General features: G+C 47.7%; 1 protein-coding gene across 2 annotated transcripts in view; it reads left to right on the forward strand.

The window, feature by feature from the left end:
- ASIC2 (acid sensing ion channel subunit 2) overlaps window positions 1-27,419 on the forward strand; it is a 952,118-nt gene that overhangs the window by 889,352 nt on the left and 35,347 nt on the right. The window lies entirely within an intron of this gene.

The following is a 27,419-nucleotide window of genomic DNA, read 5'->3' on the forward strand; positions in this document are numbered from 1 at the left end:
GGGGGTGGGATGGGAGGACGGCGGATACTAAGGGAAACTGCTAACCAGGGCTGGATATGTTTCATCACTTGTGTTAATACAATGCAAAGTGGCCTGCAAGAAGGAACAGGGACGGGCCATCACCCTCCTGTAATGGAGTTTAAGTGGAAGGAAGCTTTTAGAGGCTTCCTTCCTCTCTGATTTAGCGCCGGGGGTTGGGATGCTCCAGGCCAGCCAGGATTGCTGCCTCCAATCTGTGTGTCCGTGGAGCGAGGGACGGGCACAGCCTCGTGTTTGACGTGGGTTTCACATCTCAGAAGGGAGGCTTCCGTAAATTCTCAGTAGGACGGAGGTCTCAAAGCAGGACTGCAGAGAGACATCAGGAGGCTTTTCCCTTCTTATTTCCTGGTGTGCCTAGAATAAAAACTGGGAAGACTGTGAGTCTGAGGAAGTTCTAAACCAGATCACCCAAGACAACTTGCCCTGGGAGGCCTAGAGCACTGAGTTCAGTGAATGAGGGGTAGGCAGCCCAGCTCTAGGGTGTGAGGAAGGGAGAACCAGGAAGGAATGGTCAGCAAAGAGATACACACGTAACACGGGGGCTCAGCTTGTTATTAAAATATGGCTCAAATCATCTTTCATCCAGGACTGATCACAGCTCTTTAGCCATTTTAGGAAGCGATCTTCTATATGAGAAACTTGTTTTACGTCTCTCAGCGAGCTGTATTTTTGACTCTCTGGGACAGCATCAATGGTGTGACCTCACAAAACTTTCCTGGTACTTACAGCTGGGCAGTTGCCAAAGGCCAAGATAGATCAACCTTCAGTGCAGCACGTAGCGGGTGGGACAGCAGCTTCGAGGCAGGGATAGAGGAGGCTGGGAGGTTGGCCCGGCGTCTACAGCCCCAAAGATGGAAACAGGTGGTGTGGACGGAGGTGGAGCGTGCAAGAGTGTGCAAGGTGGGAGCCAAGTGGTACAACCAGAAAACTCCATCCTTAAGGACAAAGAGGGAGGGCAAGAAGCAGATGGCAGGAGCCAAGTTTAGGGCTGAGGATCTGAATCAGGAAGAATAAGAACGCAGACTAACAGGTCAAGGTGTGCAGAAAGCCCGGAGCCCAAGCTGTTAGCCTGGATGTGATAGCCAGCCTCTGAATACTGTCCGAGATAAACAAAGCCGGGCGCTCATTAAAGCAGCAAGGACACATTTAACCGGTCATATACTATTGCAATAAGGAAGAGGGTTCGGCATGAACTGAACTCAACTTCGATTTGTGCAGAAGGCACCTGGCATTTTAAAGGGAGAACAAGGGGGAAGGGTGAGGAAGAGAGGGCGCCTGAGCAGAGTCTGGGAAATGAAACGTTACAACAGTCCGCAGGAAACCCATCTGAGTTTGCTAATTGGACCCGAGCCATGTTAGGCTCCTCTCCTTCCACAAACTCAGGGAGACGGGGCCCTACCTGTAGCTACTGGTGGGGACAAACGGTAAATTCTTTTTTGTTTTTTTAATTTTTTATTGGAATGTAGCTGATTGACAATGTTAGTTTCAGGTGTACAGCAAAGTGATTCAGTTCTACATAGGCGTACATATATATTTTTCCTTTTCAAATTCTTTTCCATTACATGTTATTACAAGAAATTGAATATAGTTCCCTGTGCTATACAGTAGGTCCTTGTTGTTTATCTCGTCTAGATACAGTCATGTGTGTCTGTTAATGGAAATGGTATTTTTTTTGACAGCCTTGAGTTTCCTCAGGCAGGGACTTTGACGAGGCTGAGGTCATCCCATGCATCTGGATTTGAGCTGCTAGAAACTGTGTCAGGGTTTGTCCGGGCCTCTGTAGGCCAGGGTTGAAGCCTAGTGGAGAAGAGGGCACAAAAAAGCCTGGCTAGAGCTTGGTCAGGGAGAGAGTATCTGTCCATCCTCCCTTCTGCATGTTTTGTGAGTCAACCCACCTCCCTCCCAAGAACCAGGCACGGGTTAGACTGATAAGCGTGCGCATGAATTCTTTGGCTATCGAACGGTGAAGTTTTGATGAAAATTGTCCAAGGCACATCTGACTCTGTGGTTTGTTGCATGTAACCGCCACCCCGATCATGGATGACTTACCTGTGCAGACACCCCTCTGGCATCCACACTGCTATTAACATGCAGAGGAAGTGAACAGCCTTCTTTGAAACCCCCAGGGTAACTTCGTCTCACCGCTAGCGGAGGTTGGAAAGAGGGAATTTTTCTGCAGGCTGCTGTCAGTCATGTCCCGAGAGATGTGCTGAGTCGTCCCCCGTCCTCACCAACTCTCCATCAGTGACACCAAAGAGGCTTCTAGGCCAGGTGGGAAGTTGGAGTTGACGTCTTTTCAGAACCCTTAAGTCTCCTTCTCTTCCCAGCATGAAAGAGAGGGACTCCCCGTGGTGATCAGGGACAGAACAGATTCCCAGCTTCAGAGGACCAATTCGTTGTTTGCTTTGAAGTAGATTTTCAGAAAATCAGCTTCATTCATATTAGTATTGCTATGGTTATTATAACTAATAATAAGATACTTGGTTAAACATTTCACAGTCTTCAAAGCGTTCCCGCACCGTCTCATCTCATCATTTCATTCATATTAATAGAGAAATACAAAAACACATCCTGGAGCTAAATCTAATAATACATTATGTTTACACACATATAAAAGAGCATATTCATAAAAGGAAATAAGACTCGAAGGAAATAAGACAAAATACCCACAGTGGGGGAATTCTGGATGATTCATTTTCTGGGTTTGCCACATGTCTTATAACGTGGCTTTGCTTTGTTTATTCATTCAACAAATACTGGCTGGGCACTTACTAAGAGTGATGGAGATCCAGTGCTGAACAAGACAGACCCGCGTGCGTCCTTCTAGAGCCTGTTTATTACTGGTTTCTTTCACAATGGAAAAATAATCATTAAGTAATATTAACCCAAGTATCATTTGGGGATTGGCCCTCATTTGTATGTTCTCATTTTGTCGATAGAACTAACTTATCCAGCTGACTCTGGTTCTCAAATTGATTCTAATGCATGGGTTTTGGGGGGTTTTTTTTTTTCCCATGTCTTAACATTTCTGAAATTGGGTTTTTTTTTCCCCCAGTCAATTGCATCTCATTTACAGTTGGCAGTTCTTTCTCTTTCTTGATGTCACATAAAATCATGGTGGTCTTACGATCTATAAGCAGCTACACTCTTCCCATGCTCAGAGCTCAAGGGAATCTTGCAAGAAAGGCAGGGATGGCAAGACAACGGGGAGCAGAAGGCCCTTCACTAGAAGGCTGGTGTGAGTCGTGCCAGAGAAACTGAGTCCTGAGGGAGAGTCCTAAGAAGAACTGGTGACTTACAGGAATCCTGCCATGAACCCCTTTGTAAACAGGAAAGTCCTTTTGCCTGGTAAAATCACCCACCTGTGCAAAAACACACACCTGCACTTCTCTCAGTATTTTTCACTGTACTTTGTCATCCCAAAGAACACATGATTGGGCTGTCACCCAGACCAAAGATTGCTTTTTTTCAATCAGTATTTGCCCTAAACCCAATCAAGCCAAGGTATGACCATCTGAGAAGTGCCCCCACCCCAGTTCAGCTGCTGTAGGAGCCCCTTGGCCACCCCAGCACCACCACCACCAGAGACAGGCAGTGGGGTAACAGCCTGGGGGCAGAAACAGAAACCCAAGGGGCGAGAACAGGAACAGTTCCTTCTACCTGGCCACCCCACTACCCACAGGCATCAAGCTGCAGACACTTGGCGTGCGTTGTCTCATCTAATCCCCACAACAACCCCGGAAGGGAGCCGTTCTTGTCACCGTGCTCCAGATGACAGAACTACACAGCCAAGTAACTCGCGGCAGATCGTAGAGCTGGGGCGGTAGCAGGACTCAACTTTGAGAAGATCTACCTGAGGAGAGAACACCAGACTGGGAGCCCAGGGGGCCTGGATTCTGGTCCTGTCTGTGCCATGAGAACTTGGACGGGTTGCTTCCCTCCCTGGGCCTCAGGTTTCCCATCCACAGAATGGGAGGATGGAGTTGGATGATGTCAGAGGGCCTCCAGCATTGGCAGCCTGGGGGTCACTCAGGCACACGGGTAGCACCTGGCAGTTTGGCTCAGAGCAGTTTTGCACCTGCTCCCTGCTCTGCCAGCTGTTGACTCCCTCCCTCATGCCAAGTAGCGTAGGGTGCTGTGAAGGTGAATTGTGGTAGGGACATGTGAGATAACCCCACATGAGTTATCTGAGTTTCTGGTGGTGAGAAGCAGGGACCTGGGTAATAGCCACCCTAAAACTTTAGAAGAGAGTCTCTGGGCATGCTCCTTGGTGGTACCCCTGCTTCAGCCCACACACATGGTGGCCACATCCCTGCCCTGCCTAAAACCCTCAAATTCCTGGGCCTCCTGTAATTTGCAAAAGCCCAACTCCTTAGAATGGCGTCGGCCCCTGCCCCCTCGCCAGCCACATCATCCGCCTGTGCTTAACCATCATGTCCCTACCTTCCAGCATGGGAGAACCACCCGCCGGACACTCCATGCTCTCTGGTGCCTGCCTCCGTGCGTTTGCACCCACTGTTCCTTCTGCCCGGCTGCCCTTCCTCATCTTATCTACCTGGCAAAGGCCTTATTCATCTTTCTAGATACTGCTCAAAGATCACGGTCTCCAAGAAGACCTTCCCAGTCCCGTCCTGCCACTCCTCCAGAAGCAGCTAGTGTCCCCGTAGGACGCCTTGTATGTTCATTTAGTCCTTGAGAAAATGTTCCAAATATTCGCTGAGCACCTTGTGCCAGAAAAATGAAGTTGAGCAAGGCCTGCCCTGGCCTTGGAGCGCTCATGGAACGAAGCGGGTTTCTTGCCAATTTTGTCGCACTCCTGAGGGACACAGAAGTTTCAGGACTTACCTCCCCTTGTGAATCACGCTCCTTACACCTCTTAAAAACTGCCTTCTTTAGCCTCCATCAGCCCTTGTCTCACCGTGTAGACTGGGAGCTCCCTGAGAGCAAGAATGGGCTATCCCCTGTGCCTTGCTTGGGTATGAGCTTGGTAAATTGCATGGTTGAAAGAATGAATATACGCTACTGCTCAAATCTGCACTCTGCATCCAGAGAACACTCAAACTTGCTGCACTGGAATGCTCTCCCTGCCTCCCCCGCCCACCCCGCCAAACTCCCATTAAAATCTGACCCGAGGGCCCCTTCTCCCTGAGGCTGTTGAGCCAGCCGGTGATGGATGACGCTCTCTGGATCATGTCTGGCTGCCCACGTAGAGACTCAAATCAAAGCAAAAGCTCGTGAAAGGGTCGAGGCTGGAGAGAGAGATCTGGAAGCCGTCTGTGTACACGAGAGTGGATGGATCAGATGGGGAGGGTGAGCACCTGACTCTGGAACATGGGGAGAATTAAATGAGTGAGTGAATAGATGTGAAAGGGCAAAGCCGGGACGTTCACTTGGTAAGAGCACAAGACAAGCTGTCTGCAGCGTTGACGTGGCCAGTCAGACTCTTTGCCCCTAACTGAAGGGGGTTGCTAACCCTAATGGGACTTCCGGTCATGATTTGATATCAGAAAATTTTCGTCACCCACTTCCTCCTCCAAGAGCCTGATGGTGATTTTTGTTTTCTAAATGTTTGTCCAATGTGTCCATCAAATCTTTAGGCAATCAGTCACCCTGCCCATGCTTCTTGATAGGCTTAAGAATGAATCTGGAGGCGCTGGGTAGTCGGTTGGCCACCAGACTCATTGTTCAGAAAGGTTCCTGGAGAAATGGTTCTGGGTTTATATTTGAGAGTCCCAGAAACACCGTGGGGAGCCAAGGTGGGCTATCACTGCCCGAAGGTCTCCCGTTCTCACCAGGAACCCCTTCTGGTACAAGTGTGGAGCCGCTGGGTTCCAGTTCCACAACCCGGACTCTATGATAGATCCTTGTTTGGACTGTATCCAAAGTACCATGAGAATGCCATCATCACACCATATCCTGCATGGAGCAGCTGCCTGCAAGCCTCTTGGGAGGATGTAAATACACAAGGCAAACACAAGTGTTTGGGTCCTTCCGGCCCCAGTTAGGTCCTTAGCAGGCTGTGTGCGCACAGTCAGCTCCTACTCAAACCTAAGCCTTTGCCTTCGGCGTAGGTTGGCCACACCTCCAACATTTGGAGGGAAATCTACCGTGGCTCACAATGAGAAACAGTATCTATTCCACACTCCAACCCAAATTTTAAAAGCCCAGAAGTTGGGTGAGGTGCCCGCCAACTGCTTTTGACAGCTCCTCTCAAGCTTCCAAATATAGCCTCTTAAAGAGAAGAGGCTTTTCAAAGAGAAGACTCATTTGTCAATCTACCAGTCAGATCCGTGGTCCTTAATACGCTTCGTGGGCTCCGTTAGAAATGGGCGCTTGCTCAGTCGGGTTTTTCAAGGCAGGGGACACAACTGGTTACACATGCCTTCAGCGACTCCCAAACTATCAAGGCTAGAGCCACACAAATAGGGGAGCATCCAGTCCTGCTCCAGAAAGCACCGGGGAGGCGCCAGAAGGCGGGATGGCCCGCTGTGTGGCCACCCCTCCGTGATCAGCAGGGTGTATTGTTTCCCATAAACAGATGAAAATCAGAATCAATTAAGCGTCTATCAGCCCAGCTACTTCATCCCTTGTCACCACTCAGCCTCGAAGGGAGGAACATCTTCAGATCTCCAGATGGTTTTGCCGATAGTCAGGTTTTCACCATGTTTTTCTACAACAATGAGAGTTTGTTTTTATCAAAGTGGAGGCGATGCCAGTGGGTGGAGGGAGGAGGAGAAGGTCCTTAAAAGGAGTGTTGCTTGGCTCGGATGAGCCAATGTGCTCAGCTCTGTTGAGGGAATCCCAAAACGGATCCACATAAAACATGCTCAAGTCTTAGAAGGAGATGAAGCCATTCTATCTTGCCTCCCTTCTGCCTTCTCCCTCTCCTTCCCTTCCTAACAGAGTCTCCACAAGCGTTCTCCAGACTTGCTTATCTCTGCTTCTTCACCTCCCTTTCACTTCCCAGCCCACCTCGAAGCATCCCACTGAAACTCTTCTTCATCAAAGTCACCCAGGAAATCTTTGTGGCCAAATCCAGTCTTTGTCAGCAAGGATACTCCTCACTGCATCCCACCTGGCTTCTCAGCAGCGCGTGCGCTGCTGGCCACGCCCTCCCTGAGACACAGTTCTCTCCGCTCTGCTCTGGTTACCTTCTCACCCCTCTGCCTGCTCCTCCTTAGTCACCTGCATAAGCAGTTCTTTCTCTGTTCACCCCTTAGATGATGGGCACCCTCAAAATGCTGTTTTTCGTTTGTCCCATTCTGCAGTCTCCTTGAATGAGCTCACCCTTTACCATGACTTTCAGATCACTACCCCCAGCCCAGATCTCTTTCCTGAGCCCCAGACACAGCAATCCAGGTGCTGCCAAGCACCTCCCCTCAGATTCCCACAGGCATCTCAAGTCAACAGTCTAAACTCAACTCGTCCTCTTCCCCTGCCCACACCCCACCCCAAAACTGCTGCTCCCCGCTAGGTCCCCCAATTCTGTAAATGGCCTGAGTACAAGTACACATTTACTAGATGGTGACCCTGTGCCTCATTTCCTCAGCTGTAAAATGAGGAAATAGTGGTGGTTCCTACCTCAAAGGGTAACTAGAAGACCACATGAGTTAATGCATGCACGCAGAACAGCTCTGGCATACAGCAAGTGCTCAGTAAATGCTAGCTATCACTATCTCCTACCCCGGACACACTACTTTAATTCAGTCCTTCTTGATTCCTCACCTGGGTCAGAACAGCAGCTGCCTCTCTGGTCTCCCTGCTACCCATCGTGTCCCTCTCCAATCCATTCTCTGAGTCAACATGATCTTCCTAAAATACAAATCTGAGCATCTCCCTCCCTCCTTTCCCCGAGGATGAAGTCCAGGAGCCTCTTCACAGCCTTTTATGTTTGGGCCCCTGCCTACTTTTCGGCAGCATCTCTCTCTACTCCCCCGGCCTCCCACACAAAGCACCAACCATCCTAAACTGTGTGCAGTTTTTCCCAAGCATCACATGCTCTCTCCTCTCTCTCCCTGCCAACAACACCCCTCCCACCCTTTCCTTGCCTAATTTGTGCATGTCCTTCGAGATTCTGCTCCTCCAGAAGGCCATCCTGGAGTACTCTGTGTGAATCTCTCGCATAAAATTTACACATTATAATCATCTGTTTACTTAGCTGTCTCCCCTACCAGATTGTGAGCTCTTGGAGAATAAGACTCTGTCTTATTTCTGTTCTTTATATTTCAGCATTTTATATGGTGCCTTCCATATAGAAGATGCTTGATAATTGTATTGAGTGGAATGAATGAGTCAATGAGTGCATGAGAGAGAGAGAAAGAGCCTACTTTATCCTCCCACTCTCCTGCCTGATACCCGTTAATGCCTGTCCCAACCTAGAGAATAAAGGCCAGGTTCTACCTCCTGGCTCCAGCTATCACCTTTCCCAGTGGCTGTACCCCACTACTCTCCAGCCCTGCTCTGATCCACACTGACCCCTGCACAGGCCTTGAGCCTTCCTGCTCCAGTCCTTGATCATTCCCTCCTGACTTAGTCATTTACTGAGCATCCAGTAGGTACCAGGTGCTGTGTTGGGCATGAGGGATACAGTGATGGACGGGACTGACCTGGCTCTTCTCAGAGCTCACAGTCCAGCAGGAGAGGCAGACAATCAATCAATCACAGATTGAGAGCTGTATGTGTCTGTGTAATATGCCCCCAGTACATCGTAAACTTCTTAAGGGAAAATTTTAGGTCTTATAATTCTTAGATGGAAGGATGGATAGGTGGAATGTTGCAGAATGATCTCTGAGGGCTAACTTCAATAATTTACAGTCCATTTAAGCTCTGCCTAACCTCCAGAGACGATGTAACTGAATTCAACAGTCTTTAAAACTAAGAACTTAAAAAAAAAAAATCATTTTACTGAGTGCACAGAGAAAAATGGATAAGCCAAAAATGGTTCTAACTGACATGGCAGCCCCAGTCTGAGTCCAAAATCCAGACCTTTTGGGATTACCCCCCCCCCAACCAGCATCCATCAGAGCAGAACTAGCTTCTCCTGCATCCTCTCTGCACTGGGCTCTGACGCTGGAAGCCAGCGGCTTACCTCTCAGTGGCCTGTTTCCTCCTCAGACCCAGCAGAGGAAGGAGGCCTGCTGTCTGTTGACTCACCTACTGTCTCTTACTCAGGAGACAGTAAATCAGAACATTTCTTGGTTCGGCCCTGCTCCCCAGCACCGTGTCCTCTTTTGAATCAAGAGCAGCATCTGAACTCTGATCAGGGTGATGTTGGCTTCTGATGGCTAAGGTTTTTTTCGTAAGGGGCAAAAAAAACCCAAAATCTGTAGAGGACACCTCTTTATGCAGACTGAAATCTTCTTGCCAACTGGGTAGGTTAGATAGTCACAAACAAATCTTTTAAAGACATCAACCAGAATGAATGAGTGAATGTGAGCATTCCTACTGATGGTCACGCTCCCTTGGGAAGGGCAGGAGGAATGGGACCTATCTCTTTCCTATTTCTCCCCTCCTCCTTCACACAGCTGAAAACAGCTGTTGCCTTCCAGGGATGGAGAAGTCCCTGTGTTTACTTATGCTGTGATAAACGGGCTGGACAGCCCCCGTAATCATTGGCTGTGGGCTAGTAAATCTTAGTGCTAATCTGTTAGCTCCATCCTTAAAGCGTCTCTGGTTTCTCAACTACTGAGATCGCTCTCCTTTTGGCATTTAACGCATTTGAACAACAGCCAGCTGGCTATTAATATAAATTTACGTAACTAACCCAAGTGTACTGCACGTCTCGCTCCATTGAGGAGAGTGTGCTGTCTGAAGGCAAGGACTCTGAAGCAACTAGCAGCGACCTTAACGCTGTGAGTGAATGAATGGATGGGTAAATGGATGAATTCCAGAGTGAGTCAATTTCAGTTAATGAATTGCTCCAAATCCTGCAGCACATCCCATTGTAGAACCAAAAAAACTCCTTCTGAAATGACAGTCATCACTCCTTGATTTATCTGCTTTCTGTTTTAAGATAGCACTCCCAGTCCTTAAAAGGAAACCTTTGATGAAATTAGGTGGCAAAGGACAGGGAGGTGGCATTTGGCCAAGGCCTCTAGGAGAGGCAAGAAGACTGTAAGAGGGACAAGCAGAAGAGGGGTAAGGCCCCAGAGAAGAAGCCACCCACCCACTGGAGGGGGCAGATGAGACAGATGTTGAGGGGTGTGTGAACTGGTGGAGCCTTTGTCCTAGAGAGGTGGCTGGGTACTTGGCAGCATCCGTTAAAATTAAAAAGCACACCTCCTCTTCAACAGAGCAATTTTCCTTCTTGGAATCTGCCCTAAAGAAATACTTACACATGTACCCCAAGGAGCACAGATGAAGATCCTTTCTGCAGCACTGTTTGTAAGAGCAAACATTTAGAAACCAATGTTCGTCAGTAGCAGGGTGGTTACATTCAGGAGGGCAAATACATGTGCACGGGCCCCCAGCCTCCTGCAACAGTTAAAACGGGTAAGAAGTTCTGGAGGCCCCTGGGGGAGATTTTTCCCGGACACGCTGGTAAGTGAAAAACACAAGTCAGAACAATACATACAGCGTGGTCTCATTTGTATCGAAAAAAATACCCCCATGCTAAACTAAACTATGTATTTATAAATGCACATGTATGCATGATAGCACACAGAGAAATTGTGGAGAATTGAAAATTCTGAAGGATTTAAAAAATACTGACAGCTGCTCAGAGGAAAAGAACAGAATTGAGTATGCAAGAGTTTCCACTGTTTCTGGATTCCTTGGAGTATTTATAACAAAAAATGTGCTGTATATTCATGTATTAATTGTGCGGTTTTTAAAGACATAATGCAGCTATGAACAAGTATGTTTTATGGTTTGGACCTGCAGCTAACAGACAGGCTCACACGCTGGAAGTGAGGGGTCCTGCTCCCTCCAGGCAGGGACAGCCTCCTCTCCAGGCTGGTCCTGCGATTACCGTCCCCGGCAGACAGCCCCCACCAGACCCTGCTTCTGCTCCCACACATGCAGAGGCCATCGGGGAAGGTCTGCAGCTCTGAAGTTTCCCTTCTAGGAAAAGCAGCTTTTGTAAAAGTTTTTGTCTGTTTCTGAAGTCAGTTTGAGGGGAAAAAAAGCGGCGGGGGGGGGTCCCCACCCGACTCCCAGGTCTGGGGTCAGAATACGCCATTCCCAAAGGTCACTGAGAAGCTCGGTGCCTGGCGCCATGCTGGTTCTCCGCCCGTGTGGGGTGGGCTTCATTAGCCCAGTGGGTTGGATGAGATTGAATTAGACTGGATTGGGTCCATTAGGTTGGATGAGGTTGACAGCTTTCCTTAATTATTCCCTAGTTCCTAAAACTGTGCTTTCCTCTTCCCTCAACGCTGCAGCACAGGGATGTCCCCGCTCTCAGCTTCGGTCCCCACTCTGAGCTTGACGCCGCCTCCCGGCCCTGCCGTAAAGACAGCAGGTACCGCCCTTCCGGGTCTTTCCCTTGTCACACGTCTGCCTCTGGGACTGAGGCTGATTCCCGCACATGCCCCCCGTGCTCGGTACAGGGTAAGGGCTCCGTCAGTGTGTACTGAATTGACTTGAGCTGAACTCAGCTTCCCCCTAAATGTCCAGGAAAAGGCCTGAAGGGAGCCAGCAGCAGGAGCAGACCCAGCCAGGGTCGGAGGCGCCCCAGCCAGGGCGGCCAGGCTGCTCTTGAGGTCAAGCCCCAGAGCCGCCACTGGCACAACTGCTTCTGTGACCTAAATGGCAAAGGATGACGGGGAGCGCGCTGGTGCTTGGTGATGGCAGATGGCGCAGAGGAACCTGAGCTTAGCCACGCTCAGAAGCTCAGTGAGGAAGAGGCAAGCGGGGCCTCCCGGCCTCTCAGGGGAGACACAGACGCATAGCAGACATCCCAGTCCAGAAAACACTTCTGAGGAGTCGGAACTGCTATTTACAGAGTCCAGAACCTTTCTTCGTGCAGCATACCCATTATCTCAGATGCGCTTCTCAAATCTAATAAGGAAGAAATGATTGGAAACCATTTTACAGAAAATAAAACCGAAGCACAGAGACGTTAAGAAACTTGCCAAAGACACACAGCCAGGAGGTGGTACAACCTGAAACTGGCATCAGCTTGACACCAAAGCCTAGAACTCTAACCACTTGGAAATACTGCCTTCCATTACCCTGGGCTGTTCTGCTTGTCTTCTTGCAGGAGAACAGGACAGGCTCTGAGGAGCTCAGAGAGAGGAACTCAGACATGGAACGAGACTTCCCTCTGGGCGGGTGTTGTGAGAAGCCCCAGGTGGAGGGGGAGGAAGATCAGCTCAGGAAATGGAAATCACTAAAAGGCCTGGGGAAAAGGGAAGGGGCCGCACAGACGTGAATTCAGCACAGGCACAGCGCCTCCAAAAAGGACGGAGATGGGCAGGGCCAGTGTAGACACGAAAAAGAGTCAACAGCCGCTGCCAGGGGTCCTGTCGGCCAGCAAGGTCTGAGGATCTGCTTAGTGTAGATTTGGGGGGAAACCAGATAAACAGGGGGAAATAACCCAGAGAACCCCCACTTAGAGGAAGGAAGGGTGATGCTTTTGGTATCTCTCCGTGCAGTTTTCTCTCTGTATACTTTTGTTTGTTTCTGCCTCAGTTAGGGCTCCTGGGGTGTGAGGAGTAGGTGTCCTCAGAGGGTAACTCAGGGAAAGGGCTATGGTCACCGAAGGCTGCAAAGGGCTTGCAGTGAGCAGAGACGCTCAGCCTCGGCATCGGAATCCCAGCACCGAGGAGCTGCTCTCTCTTCTTCCTGCATACGTGGCTGTGTCTCTCTCTTGCTCTGTCTTGTCCTTTCTCTCTCTCCCCCTTCCTCCCTTCCTCCCTGTCATTCTTTCCCTCTCTCTCCTTTCAGAGGCCACACATGATGTCCTCCCATCTCTCTGTCCTCTCCTTCTCTGCTGGAAGACTTCCTAACACTGCTTACACGTTTACACATGGTTTTGCCTCCTCATAACTTCCACTTGCCCAAAGCCGATGGTGGCCAGGCCCTGTCAGTAGGGCTTTGGGTGGTGGGGCAAGTTCCGACAATCCTGTCTAGTCCATTTTGTTCACTGGGCTTTCATTTTGTTTTCTCCTTTTTTCCTACAACCTCATTTCCCATAAGCGTTTCCTCCTGTCATGAGATCTCTCTAACATCGGTGGTTGTGTTCCGTCACAGCCCACTGAATGGAGATGCCATATGGACGCCATTATTCATGCTGTTCTTAGAGTCTCAGGACCACGGGTGTGACGGTGGTAATGGATGAGCACCATGCACCAGCTACTTTATCCAAGCTGCCTCATCACGACCACCTTGCAAGACAGGCTTCCCTGTGCCCATCTTACAAATGGGGAGACTGAGGCTTAGTAGTGGAGAGAGATGCAGTTCGAGCCCAGACCTTTCAGCTTCCAAAGTCTATGCTCTTTCCCCCCACGCTGCCCTGAGCTCATAAAAGAAGCCAGACTTTTGACCCCCGATGTGGACAGAATTCCTGGTAACCAAGAGGAAATGAGATTCTCCGTTAAGAAGAATCCATTTCAGAGCTCCACGTCTCTTCCTGATGCCAACTTCTCTTCGAATGTGATCGATGTTGCTGTATTTTACAAGCTTTTAAGAAGCCACTTGACGAGAGCAACCCTCTTCCTGATGGGTAGCAAACATTGCCATTATTATGGCTAGTCCCCTAGGCTTACCCGTTTCTTCAGTTGGTCCTGGTAGAAATGAGGATGAGTCACTGTTGAAATTTTCTAAGGAAACACACTCCCATTTTGTCCACACACCATGGCAACAGTCAAAAACACAAGACTGTACCGTACACGCCATGCATCTAGGCAACCCGAGGGGACTGCCTGGAACTACATTCGTTGTGGGCACTGCTCTCCTGCTTTCCCACGTGTTTTCTAGCAGCAGACTGGTTTATTCATCCTCTTCCCAGCAGGGAGATGCATGTGTCATTACAGAGCAAGAACGAAGGCTGAGCTCCCTGCCTGCTACCTGGCAGGGAGACAGGAAGCAACAAACGCAGCTCTGGAGTAGAGGACGGAGGCCCTGGTGATGATCCTGGCTCTGCCATCCACTCTCGAGGTAGCCGTGGGCAGATCACTCTACCTCTTTGGGCCTTAGACTCTTTACCTGTCAAATGGGCTAATAATGCCTATTTATCTCACTTGGCTCTTGAGAGAATCAGATTTGATGATAACTATGTGACTGCTTCAATTGTAAAGGCGCTGCATCACTCTTCTCTGCAGGGAAAGGTGATGACATGGTGTGGAGTTGGGCACACTTGATTCAACTCTGCTTTTTACTTGGCAAAAGTATTTAACCCTTGATATTAAAGTAAGCCTGGGGTTGAGATGGCTTAGACTGGTGGCGGTAGCAGAGAGTCTGAGGCCTGCATCCAGCCAAGATGTAGTAACAAAGTGGGTTTACCCTCACCCCTAAAACAACCCCCCCAAAAAAGATTAAATATATGAAACAACAATTTTCAAGAGTTCTGAATGTTAGACAACAAAGAACGGTGATCCCAGAGAGATGGGAAACAAAGAAGCCGAGCCCTATGACGGCCCCACTTACATCCTTCAGCGAGTTTCCAGGCCACGCTGCATGCAGGGGGACCCAGGCAGAGCCCCATGGTGTCCTGAGCTGAGGACATGTTGCTGAGGGTCCAGGAAGACCGAGGCAGCTAGAGTTCATGGGACAGAATAGCAAAGAAGAGGGGACCAAACACAGAGAGAGAACACCAACAATCTATAGAGGGTCCCCCTTCAGAATTCAGGCTCTTGAATGGGGAACACATGTGAGAAAACTACCCAAGGCCAGGGAAAAAATGATCCAGGAGGATTAGAGGGAGCAGTGCCCGGCACTCACACGGAGATGGGAATAGTGCCTGTTTCTACCTGCCCACCTGGAAGCCCTCATAATTCCTGGGACACTGGGAAAGGTATCCACAGGGGTCTTGCGTCAGTTGTGGGGAATAATTAGCCCGAGACTAAAAACTGCTCTGCTTCCACCTCGCAAAACCCAGAAGGTCCAAACTATTTCCAAGTAACTTACATGTGTCCCAGAACAAATCTCGAGAAAATTTACAGGAATGCCAAGATATCTGACACCCAACATGGTAAAATGCACAATGTCTGGCATCCAGTCAAATATTACCAGACATACAAAGAAGCAAGAAAATATGACTTATACTGAGGAGACTGATCAGTCCACCGAAACCAACCAAGAACTAACACTTGTGAGAAATAGCCAACAAGGCCATTGAAACAGTTATAGCTAAATCCCGGATGTTCAAAGTACAGACATGGAATATGGTTTTTAAAAGGCCCAAATTGAGCTTCTAGAGATAAAAACTGTAATGTCTGAGATGAAAGATACGCTGGAGGGGATTAACAGCAAGTTAGTTCAAGTAATATTGCAATATTACTCGAGGAAAAGATTAGTTAACCTGAATAAATAGTAGCGAAACAGAGGGAAAACAAAGAATTTTTGAAATGAAGTGCATCAGTAAACCATGGGACCATGTCCAGTGGCCTAACATGTTTTTTGTTTGTTTTGTTTTGTTTTTTTTTAAGAAAGAGGAGGGGGAGAAAAAAATATTTGAGGAAATGATGGCCAAATCCTTTCCAAATTTGATGAAAACTGTAAATCCACAGATCTGAAAAGCTCAACAAACCCCAATCTCAAGAAACATGGAGAAAACTACACCAAAATTGTCCCCAATTGGCGATAAGAGAAAAATCTTAAAAGCAACCAGAGAAAAAAATAATTCATTACATACAAAGAAGCAAAGGAAAGGGTGACAGCAGATTTTTCATCAAAAACAATGCAAGTGAGAGGACCATGAAGCAGTATCTTTCAAGTTACTGAAAGAAGAAAAAATTGTCAATCTAGAATCATATACCCAGTGAAAATATCTTCCAAAAGTAAAGGCTTTTTCAGACGTATAAAAGCTGAAGATCCAGCAGATCTTTACTCTAGCAGATCTATCACCAGCAGACCTGTGTTCCAGGAGATATTTAAGAAAGTTCTTTAGAATATGAAAACAAATATATGTACATATATGCATGCCTGGGACATTATGCTCTACACCAGAAATTGACACATCATAACTGACTATACTTCAATTAAAAAAAAAAAGTTCTTTAGGCCAAAGGAAAATGATGCCAAATGAAAATATAGATTCATGTAAAAGGAACAAACAGAAATGAGCAGAATGGTAACTACATTGGTAAATACATAAGATATTTTTCTTATTATTTCAAGGTATTTAAAAGATAACTGACTGCTTAAATAATAAGAATGTATTGTGAAGTTTGTAACATATGTATAAGTAAAATGAATGCCAGTAATATCATAAAAGCCAAGAGAGGAGAAATGGAAGACTACTATTAAAACATTTTTATATGATAGCAACCTAAATGTCATTGACAGACAACTGGATAAAGAAGTTGTGGTATATTTATACAATGGAATACTAATCTGCCATAAAAAAGAATAAAATAATGCCATTTGCAGCAACATGGATAGACCTAGAGATCATCATTCTTAGTGAAGTAAGCTAGAAAGAGAAAGAAAAATACTATGTGGTATCACTCATATGTGGAACCAAAAAAAAAAAAAGACACTAAACTCATCTACAAAACAGAAACAAACTCACAGACATAGTAAACAATCTTATGGTTACCCAAGAAAGGGGATGAGAAGGGACAAATTTGGGAGGCTGAGGTTTACAAATGTTAGCCAATATATGTAAAAATAGATTTTTTAAAAGTTTCTTCTGTATAGCACAGGGAACTATATTCAATATCTAATAAATACATTTAATGAAAAAAAATTGAAAACAAATATATGTATGGATATGCATGACTGGGACATTGTGCTGTACACCAGAAACTGACATGTTGTAATTGACTATACTTTAATTTTAAAAAAGATTTTTTAAACAATGTTATATGATACATGGAGTATTCTAATATGACTTGAAGGTAAACAGTGATAAGTTAAAGGGGTACACTATAAACCCTACAGCAACTGCTAAAATATCAAACCAAGATTATAGCTAAAAATCCAACAAAGAATATAAATAAAATCACAAAAAAATACTCAACTAGTCTAACAGCAAAAATGGGGGAAAGGGGAATGGAGAACAAATGGGACCCATAGAACACATATGGCAAGACAACAGACTGAAATCTAACACATCAGTAATCACACCAAATGAAAATGGTTTAAGCAGCACAATTAAAAGACAGATTGTCAAACTGAATTAAAAAAAAAAAAGTCCCGACTATATTCTGGTTACCGAAAAAAAATGTATTTTAAATATAAGAATGCAAATAGTTAAAAGAAAAGAATGGAAACATGCTTGCACTAAACAAAAGCTGGACTGGCTATGCTAATATCAGACAAAGTAGATTTCAGAGCCAATGATATCACCAGGGATAAAGAACGTCATGTGATAATGATGGAAGGGCCAATTCATCAAGAAGACATAATAAACCTAAACATTTATGCAAAGCTTCAAAAAGACATAAAGCAAAAACTGCAACAAAAAAAAGTAGACAAATCCACAATTAGAACAGAAAATTTCAAAATCCCCTCTCTCAATAATTGATAGGACAAGCAGACAGAAAACCAGAATGGATATAAAATATTTGAACAACACTTTCAACCATTGACCTCATGGACATTTGTACAGCACCCCCTGCGACAATGGCAAAATACCCATTCTTTTCAAGTCCACACAGAACATTTGCCAAGATACACAATATTCTGGGCCATAAAACAAATTTCAATAAAGTTAAAAGGGTTCCTCTCAAATAAAGTATGTTCTCTGCTTATAATGGAATTAAATCGGAAATCAATAACAGAAAGATACCTGGAAAATCCCCAAATATTTAGAAGCTAAATAACACAGTTCTAAATAATTCATGAGTGAAAGAAGAAACCAAAAGGGAAATTAGAAAGTATTTTGAGCTGAAGAAAAATGGAAGTCTATCGTACAAAAGTTTGTGGATGCCACTGGAGCAGTACTAAAAAGGGAAGCTTATAGACTTAAACACCCATATTAGAAAAAAAAAGTCTCCAATTGATGACCTCAGCTTCCACATTAAGAAAAAAGAGGAGCAAATTATACCAAAAGTAGGCACAATAAAGGAAAAAAATAAGACCAGAAGTGAAATCAGAGAAAAACAATGAAGCCAGAAGATTTTTTTTTGAGAAAATTAATATAATTGATAAATCTCTAGCCAGAGTGATCGGGGGTGGGGGGAGGGAAAAACCTAAGTTATCAATATTAGGAAAGAGGGAAGTGACATCAGTACCGATTCTGTCCATAGAAGAAGGGTAATGAGAGGAAATGATGAATAACTTTATGCCAATAAATTCAGCATCTTAAGACTTGGGGCTGGGCTGCAATGGCTCAAATTTACAATCACTTACTTTCTGAAGCGTCTAGGGGCTGCCGCCTGCATGACCAGCTAGTTTGCCTGAGGCTGAGGGGGTCTCGTGGGACATGGGACTTTTGATGCTAAAATTGGAAAGGTTGGTCACCCTAGGCCTGCATCCTCTTGGTCACCCTTCCCTCTCCCTAGTCCAAGCACCCAGAAGCCACAGCTACCCACAGAGGGATCTGTCTCACCAGGCTTGACTCCGCCCTTGTGATCTCCGGGTTGTCTGAGTGGACAACGGCCTTTGCTTGACCGTCTCTCCGTGCTGCCCCCACAGGTCAGAGGCCGGGTCTTGCATGGGCACCCCATGCTGCAAGCACATCTGATTCATCCTCCCCGGGTTCTCAGAAATAGCCTCTTGATGAAGCATTAAAAAGTGACTCCCAACAGCCAGGGCTAGAAGTGGCTTTGAAGGTATAACTGGCCTTGTCCCAGCGCCCTCACCACCACCCCCTGCCGCCACCATCCTCTGCCTTGCTACCCATTGGCTCCAAGGGTTCACTTCTCTTCTTTTTAAGCTTCTTTGTGTTTTTTGCCCCTCCCTGCCCGAATGGGAGTTCCCACGTATTTGAGACAACGAAGGCATTCAAAAAGTCAGACTTCACAGCCATCCCTGAGCCTACCCCACCCTCACTCAAGCACCCTCCATGGCTCCCTGCTGTCTAAAGAGCAAAGTACTGTTTCATGAAGCCAAAGTTCGGGATCTCCTGTGATCCTGGTTCATACTTCACGCGATGCTCTGTCAAATGGGGCCACTCGCTGCAGGTTCCTGGCTCTGTACTTTTGTCTGCTCTATTTCCACTTCTCAGAATTCCATCTCCTCTAGGTCTTCATGCACTACAAATTCAACACTTCTATTCGTGCTCACCTCAAATGCCAACTCCTCCAGGAAACCACCTCAGACACCCACAGCTGGAGGTGCGGTCTTTGCCTCTGAGTCAGCTTTGTCTGTGGTTTTTGGCACTTTCTGCTGCGTGTTAGAGCTATTCACACATGCGAGTTCTCTTGACTCCTAGATTCTAATCAATCCTTCCTTAACAGCAGGCCCCCCATCTTTTAATCCTTGCCCATGAGGCAACCGTCATAAATGGCTTGCTGCTCCCCCAAAGAGCCGTGCTTACTCAATGAAGATTCTGGGCTTTTGCCCACCCACTATCACACCCTTCCTCTGGGTCTGCTTGGAAACTCGTCCATCATTTTGCAACCCCAGGTTTACTTCCCCAAGTCCCCACACTTCCACCTGTTGCCAGGGGATGACTTACTACTCTGTGCTCTCCCATTTCCTTGCATCCCTGTCCCCCCACTATACTGGGGGCACCTTGAGGGCATCATCCATAGCCCTCATCTGTATATCCCTGATGCCAACAGAGGACCTGCCCTGCCCGCAAATGAAACACCCAGCCAATATTTGTTGAATGAATGGTTGAGCATCCACACTCTAAGTCATGGTTTCCTGATGAACAGGCAGCTCACCACCTCCAAAAGCCTGTCCTGATTTACTTCATCCTGAACTAAAAGCTGATTAACATTGCTGTGTGACCTTGGGAGAGTCACTTTCCCTCTCTGGATGTTCAATTGTTCACCTATAATATGAGAGGATTGGATGTGATAGAAAAAGAGGCCCTGACAAGTTTCTCCTTTTCTGATCCTGGTTCAGTGGCACTGAGTTTTACCCTAAAATCTTCAATATGTATGTGTCCCGTCTCGCCACGAGGACAGCCTTCACCCTCCAGCCCAAGCCCAGCATCAGGCTGAGTGTCCCCAAAGCCTTACCAACATCTGCTGAGTAAGTATCAGGCCTCTCAGGGGTCCAGGGTCTCACCCCCGGCAAGCAGGGTCAGAATCCACATGTCCTACGTACCGGAGCTAAGGGCAGTTATCAGAGACAGCCATTCTCCCCCAGGTACCACCTGAATGGGTTCCAAGTCATTCTTTCTAAACATCCCGGCCCACTAATATGTCACCAACTCCCAAAGCTCTTTCCTGCCTCTGAGCAACAAAGACGTTGCCTTTCTAAGAGAGAAGGACGTCAGGTCCCACCGTGAAGACCCGGCAGGAGGTGGGTTCACAGGGCCCCAGCGGAGATTATTAGAAAGATGTCCCCGGGACCCTGAGTGCTGGGGAGGACCTGGTGAAAGAGGGCCCTTCCGTTGCAGGATGGGAGGCGACCTGGTGTGTGCTTCGGCGACCCACTGGCCTGGGACCGACGCCCCGCTCTGCCCTTCCTGGCTGGGGCATTTTAAACAGGGGCCTTCATCTCTCTGGCCTCATCCCTCAAAGTGGAACGAGAAGCATTTCCATTTCAGAGGGCAGGTGTGAGGGTTAAATGGAACAAAGCAATTTGTAAGTCTGATCTGTAGATTTTTCTTTTTTGCACTTTACTCCAATTTTCTTCTTTCCGTGGCGTAACTCGATTGTCCTCCACTTTCCATCCTCTCTCCTTGGCCCATTACGTCACACGAGGCTGATGTGCGAGACACGGAAGCCGTTCCCTTACTGCGATGCCTTGCACAGGGTGGGCACTTCATAAATATCCATTGGATGGACGAATAGATACCTGGTCACACCTGGAAGGTGAGGATGGAAGCTGCTCCCCATCCTCTTCCAGGCATCACTGGAGTAAGAATAATTCCTTCAATCATGTTCAGTAGCCCTCGAGCCCCTAAAATGTGCCATTAATTCTAGTAAATTCATTTAACCTCCAGACAGCCCTGTCCACTCAGTGTGATGTGTCCTTGTTTTCCATCTGCGGAAACTGAGACTGAGAAGTCTTACCCACCGACCTTACCAGTGACAGGGCTCTGGGTCAAGTCCAAGACTCCTCTGAGTCCACACGCTTACTGTGCAAAGGATTTATCATCTTTCCATTTCAGAAGTCATACACCTGCATTATTGTAAACTCAGAAGAGACAGAAAAATAGAAAGCAGAAAAGCTGAACCACCAAAAGACATCCTGAGAATATTTTTTCAGATCTCTTTTTCTGCATGTAGATTTCATGGATTTGGGGGTTTTTTGTTACTGTTGGTGGTGGTTTTTTTAAGCCATAATCAGATGGTATAAGCAGATGCGAACCTTCGGCTAACATTCTGTTGAAAGCGTTTTCTCCTTGTTCTTACATTTGCTCTCTAGCCATCCTTTTAATGGCTACGTAATATTTCTATCAAATGGACGTACTATAGTTTATTTATCATACCTCTTTTGTTGAACCAGAATTGCTTTATCTGTTTTTGCTATTGGAAACTCTGCCTAATTTTTTTGTGGACAGAGCTTTAAGATTATTCTCTCAGGCTAATTTTAATTCTTTCCTTTGTTTACTTTCCAGAAGGATAAGCTTCCTGGGTCAAGGGAAATGAGTATTCGTAAGGGTCTTGAAAAATACAGTGCCAAGTGTATTTTCTCAAAGATTTGCATTTTTTTTTAAAAAGAGGACAGTAAAGGACCAAAGACAGATAGATGGTTACCAGACAGCTGACAGCCACAGACAAGAAAAACCAGGGCCTGCCAACTATAAAGCCTTATCACAGACTGAGCTGTGTCAGAGAGAAGCAAGACAAAACGCAAAAAGCTGTTTTCTTCCTTCCTTCTCAAGAAGGAAAAAAGGGCATAAAGACTGCAGGTGGATTAGTGAAAGAAAGATGTTTTCAATCATTCTAAAAGTACAACAGGTGTGCTTGCCAAATAAATAAATAACACATGGAAATTTACTCTTACCGGACAAATCTCTCAGCCCGTTCTGTTCTGCCATACCTCTGTGCTCTGAGAGCAAAGGCTCAGGTTCTAACGCTGGGTCTGTCACCGAACAGCTCTGTGTCTGCTGGCCTTTCTGTGTCTTGGCTTACAGGCCTGCCTGGCCTACCTTTCAGGGATTATAAGGATTCATAAATCCAAGTATATGAAAATCCTCTGTAAAATTTCAATCACCAATAGGATTTGTTGGTCAAAAAATAATTTGCTATTAATCATGACTCATGGTATTTGTGCCTCCATGGCTTCTCAGAAGGCATCCCAGCAGAGTTTCTCAGTTTTAATATGCCAGGAAACATTATGCAGTTCCTTTGAAACAGGATTCTATCCGTTTGTCAAAGGGAGGTATGCTTTGCTTTTACTGGGAAGCTCAGGTCGTGTACAGCGAGGGACGACTTCTCTGCTCTGCACGCGGGCAGGTGCCTCTGCCCCGGGTTCCCCAGCTCCAAGGCCAGGTAAGACTGTGCCGATTCAGATCCCCCCGTGGAGCTGAGCTGACCCACATCTGTACAGCTGGGCTAATGTAATCACCGAGGACCTCCGCCACAGCACCCCCGGAACCCTCAACCCTGAATCAGCCCTGGGGGCAAGACCACAGAGCAGGGCCATTTCGTTCAGTCCAGCTGGGCACCACGGGGTCCCGGCTTGAAAAGGAGCTTCCTTCCGCTCCCTGGAGGGTGATTCCAGAGAGGTGTTTGGTTCCTCCACGTCGCAAAACCTCAGAAGACTCTGGGGGTTGGAGGGCAGTCATTACAACGAAGCCAGTGCTGCCAAGGGCCCACGCTAGGCAGCATTTAAACTTCCATACGCTGCCCTCTTGGCTTCTGGTTACCATCTTCACATCCACCTCCCCAGCCAGGGAGGGAAACAACAAGCATACAGGGCTGGGAAGGAGCTAAAGTTCTTCTAGTTCTTCCCCTGATTTACAGTTGAGGTATCAGGGTCCAGAGAAGGGTGCCCCCCATCTCCTCGACACTGAGTATGAAGTTGTCCTAAACCCAGCTGCTCTTCAACCTCAGTTGAAGCAGGTAGGAAGGAGGTTAAATGCATATTCCTAGGCCCAACCCCACACCTGCTACATCAGACTCTCTGAGGGCGGGACCCAGGAATCTGCCTTTGTAATAAGCCCCCCGGGATGGCAGATGTACCCAAAATCGGAAAACTCCTGAATGGTAAGTGGGGCCACTTGCCACTCAATGCCCAGAGCCCTGACTCATGCAGCCGACAGCCCGAGTTTAGCTCCCCACCTGCTTAGACACACACACAAGCACGTGCATTCACAGCAGGCGTGCTGACATTGTGGAGGTAGGTGACCAGGCAAGTCTGAAATCCAGAGAGACTCGAGGACAGGGTGGCCTGGGACTCTCAGCAAATGGTCAGTCAGCAGCTTCGGGAGAAGCTCTGTGGGTTCAAAAGGAAACCCTGGGCCGCTAGGGGAGGCCTGAAAACACACACAGCATCTTCCGATGACAGCATTTCCCCTTCAAGAAGACACCAGTTCAATGGAGTATTTCACTCCCAGGATAGTTTAATAGCCTCTTCTGCCCATTAATTTCTTCCCGAGGGCAATCCCTGATGGGAACTACATCGATTCCTAATGAGTCATTCGTTGGCCAGTAAACTTTATAGAGCAGCCCAGGACACCCAGCACCGAGCGTCCCGCACCTGATGGTGGGGGTGACAGGCCCTCTGATACAGGGACATAGGGAGCGTGGAGAAAGTCCATAGATCGCCCCGAACATGGCTGGAGGGCTGGGAAGTAAGACCTGTGAGCCTGTGATACGCACATCTCCCCAGCAGAGGCTGAATCCCATCTGGGGCGCTGGGAAGGGGTTAGACACCCCACGCTGAAGCCCTGAACTGTCAGGAGTGGTGACTAGGCAAATAGCATCAAGCCTGTCTATTTTTAACTTGAGGTCTTTTTCACTTCAACTCCCTTCCACGCTCTACTGTTCATTTCTGCCTAGATTTGCCAACACAGAATGAATCATACACACACACACACACACACACACACACACACACAGCTGCATGCCTGTGGGGTCTGTGGCCTACAGTAAACGTTCAGTGGTGTAGGCCAGTTCGAGCTTTGAATGAGGAATCCAGGGATAATCCAGAGAAATGGAGTCTAGCCCCACCTCTGCTGCCAACTGCATGAGCCCAGGCAAATCACTTCGTCTTTCTGGACCTCGATTTTCCCATCTGTCAAATGGGTTGGACCAGATGAAAGGTTCGTAACCTGGCTACAGGACCAGGGCAGCTCCTCTGGGGAGCTTCTGAAAAAGATTGATATTTGGGTCTCACTTCGGAACAAGCGAGTCCTCATCTCTGGGGTGAGCCCCGTGGGTGTATGTGGTTTATACAAGTTCCCCAGATGAGTCTGATGCAGAGTGTGGGCTGAGAACCACTGGCCTGGGCGATCCAGCTCTGCTGTTCAATTAATTCCACCATTTGCCATGGAGGAGGCAAGACAGAGAGAAGATGGAGTGGGCATTTTTCTTCTGATTCCCATGAAGACAGGCCAAGGGCGGAAAGGCTCAAACAGGCCATCTGGGATTCAGTGTAACTTGGAAATTTCCTGAATAGAAAGAAAAGGATGTTCTGAATATAAAACCAGACAACAAAAGCCCTGGGCTTGAGGTTTCTTAGCAGAAATACACTGCCAAGGGACAGAAGAGATTCCTCTCCACGGGATGCAGGATGAACTGGGAATCTTGGAGGACCCCTGGCCATCCCATGACAGCAGGGGAACCTCCCTCCTCCACCCTGGGCCTGAGGATGCTTTCCGAGCATCTTCTCAGGCCTCACAGGAAATGAAACTGCAGCCATTAAGCCTCTTGGCAACCGAGCAGCCCCAGGCTAGTCCCTTCTCTCCGCATCTCGTATTTTTCCTCTGTAAAATGGGGAAGGTGGTGGGTAAGTCAAATATCCTGTTCCATCAATTCCAAGCCACATTTAACATCTCTGAAACGTAGATGGCTCTTATATTCAACGACCTCTCACCATTAATTGGCAGGATTCTTTTTCCCTTCGAGGTGCTCGAAGTCATGGTGCGTCTTACAATGGATAGCATCTTAGCTTTGTTGGAATATGGTGATATCCTTGGTCCCTTCCAATTCAGACATTCTAGAAACTCCATGATTCCATGACTCCGTGGCTTTCAGTCTAGATCGTCTTTACTATCAAAGGGTACATGCATCAAGCCCTGTGGAGAGGCACCAATTTCTACTAATTCTTTGCCATTCCGTGTCATCCACTCTGTGTTGTCCACAGACCAGCGGCATCAGCAGCATCAATGCGTCAGAAACACCGGCTGGTCAGAAATGCAGTGTCTCGGGCCCCACCCCAAACCTGCTGGACCAGAACCTGCATGTTAGCAAGAGTCCCTCGTGGCTCCAGGCACATTAAATTTTGAAGAGCACTATAATAGTTCACACTCCTCCTCCACCCAGCACACACACGCACATAAATCTGATTGCCAGGAACACTCATCCAGAGCCTCACTATAAATAAGAACCCCCGTGCAGCTCCGTTTTATTTCGTGCTTGCATACACTGCAAAGAATGGTTTGTTTGAAGCCCGAAATAGGAAGGAAAACCCTGGGAGAATATAGGCATATACTGTTCCTTTGAGAGTCAGAGGTGAGGCAGGTGGATTCTGGTAGCTGCAGCCCCACCCTCTTAGATGACAGAACTGGAGCTGGGCACCAGCACCTCCAGCATGCCACCTCCCCGTCAAGGACCTCGCTCTTGGAACCCTCCTGACCCTTGTCCAGAGAACCCATCACCTTATTAGACCGCTGACACCCAGTCTAGTCCTGGCGGCTCACCTCCACCCCTGGACCTCTTTACTTTATCTCCCACTTTCCTATGTCCTTCTTACTTCCAGCCCTGCAGCACTCCGCAGGGCCCACTGTCCATCCGCCCGTCCATCCATCCATTCATCCATTAATTTGACAAATATTTGTTGAGCATCGTGGGAACCCAAAGGTCTTTTAACACCTGGCCCCCTCCATGGGGAGCTCACAGTCTAGGGGAGGAGGCCACGCAGCATGTGAGCCAGTGTCTGTAATGCCTTGTGGCAGGTGCCAGGAGAGGAGGAGCGCAGGGGGCCTCACTCAAACTTAGGGGATCAGGGAAGGCTGCCTGGAGGAGTTGCTGTCTAAACAGGTATTCAGGGATCAGGAAGCATTAGCTGTGTGAAGAGTAGGAGGACAGGCTTTCCACGCACCATGAACAGCCTAAGAAAAGGTACAGAGGCAAGAGCCAGCTTATGTGCTTCACGTGATGTAGAACATAAAGCCTGGATCAAGATGTGGGAGGCAGGTGGGGCTGGATCAAGCAGAGCCAGGTTCAGGTTTGGATTTGAACCTTAAGACTTCTGTTGTCATGCAACAACAGATTCTTAATGAGAGCCTTCAGGGTGTCCCGAATTAGAAGTTGGGTCACAAGAACCTCCAGGCAGGCTCTGTTCCCAAAGACCCTGAGGCCTTTGGGACAAATAGAAAGATGACTTATCATAGAAAGATAACTGGTGGCACAGGGCTGCATGCACTGAGCACTCAATGATCAGATGGGGAGCACCCTAGAAATCAAAAAAAGAGAGAGTGGAAAGATAAGCCAGGAGAGCTTCCTGGAGGAGGCAGGACTTGCGATGCAAATTAGCAAACTCAGCCATAATAGAGGGATTTGAAGCAGACAGGGGCACAGGAAGTTCTTAGGAGACTGGCTGACCCTAGAGGAACTTGGGAAACTAGAAGTGACTCTTGAGGAATGAATAGTCCTGTGGCGGGAGAGGAACTTGTGGCAACCGAGCTAATTAACAGCTGAGGAGCTGTGCTGGAATCAAAGTAGTGTGGCTGAGACTGAGTGGGAGATGCCCAAGGAATCCCTCCACACGCGGCCATCAGCAGCCAAAGCCCACATGCCCACACCAGGCATTTGGCAGGGAGGGGCTGCCAGTGTCATAAATGTCCACTGAATTCTCACTGTTTGCTTGTCACTCCACTGGACGCGGCTGACTTTTCTATACTCCTGGGAAATGGAGCTGGGAAAGCCCTGACCCAGAGGCTAACGTGGGCTGGGTGGAGGGGAGGGAGCTTGCCCCAGGCCACGGGGCCAATAATAGTGGAGCTCCCTGTGCCTGTGAATGGTGCTGCTGTGGTGTGCTGA

The sequence above is a fragment of the Camelus bactrianus genome, chromosome 16, assembly GCF_048773025.1.
Source record: "Camelus bactrianus isolate YW-2024 breed Bactrian camel chromosome 16, ASM4877302v1, whole genome shotgun sequence".
Lineage (NCBI taxonomy): Eukaryota > Metazoa > Chordata > Mammalia > Artiodactyla > Camelidae > Camelus > Camelus bactrianus.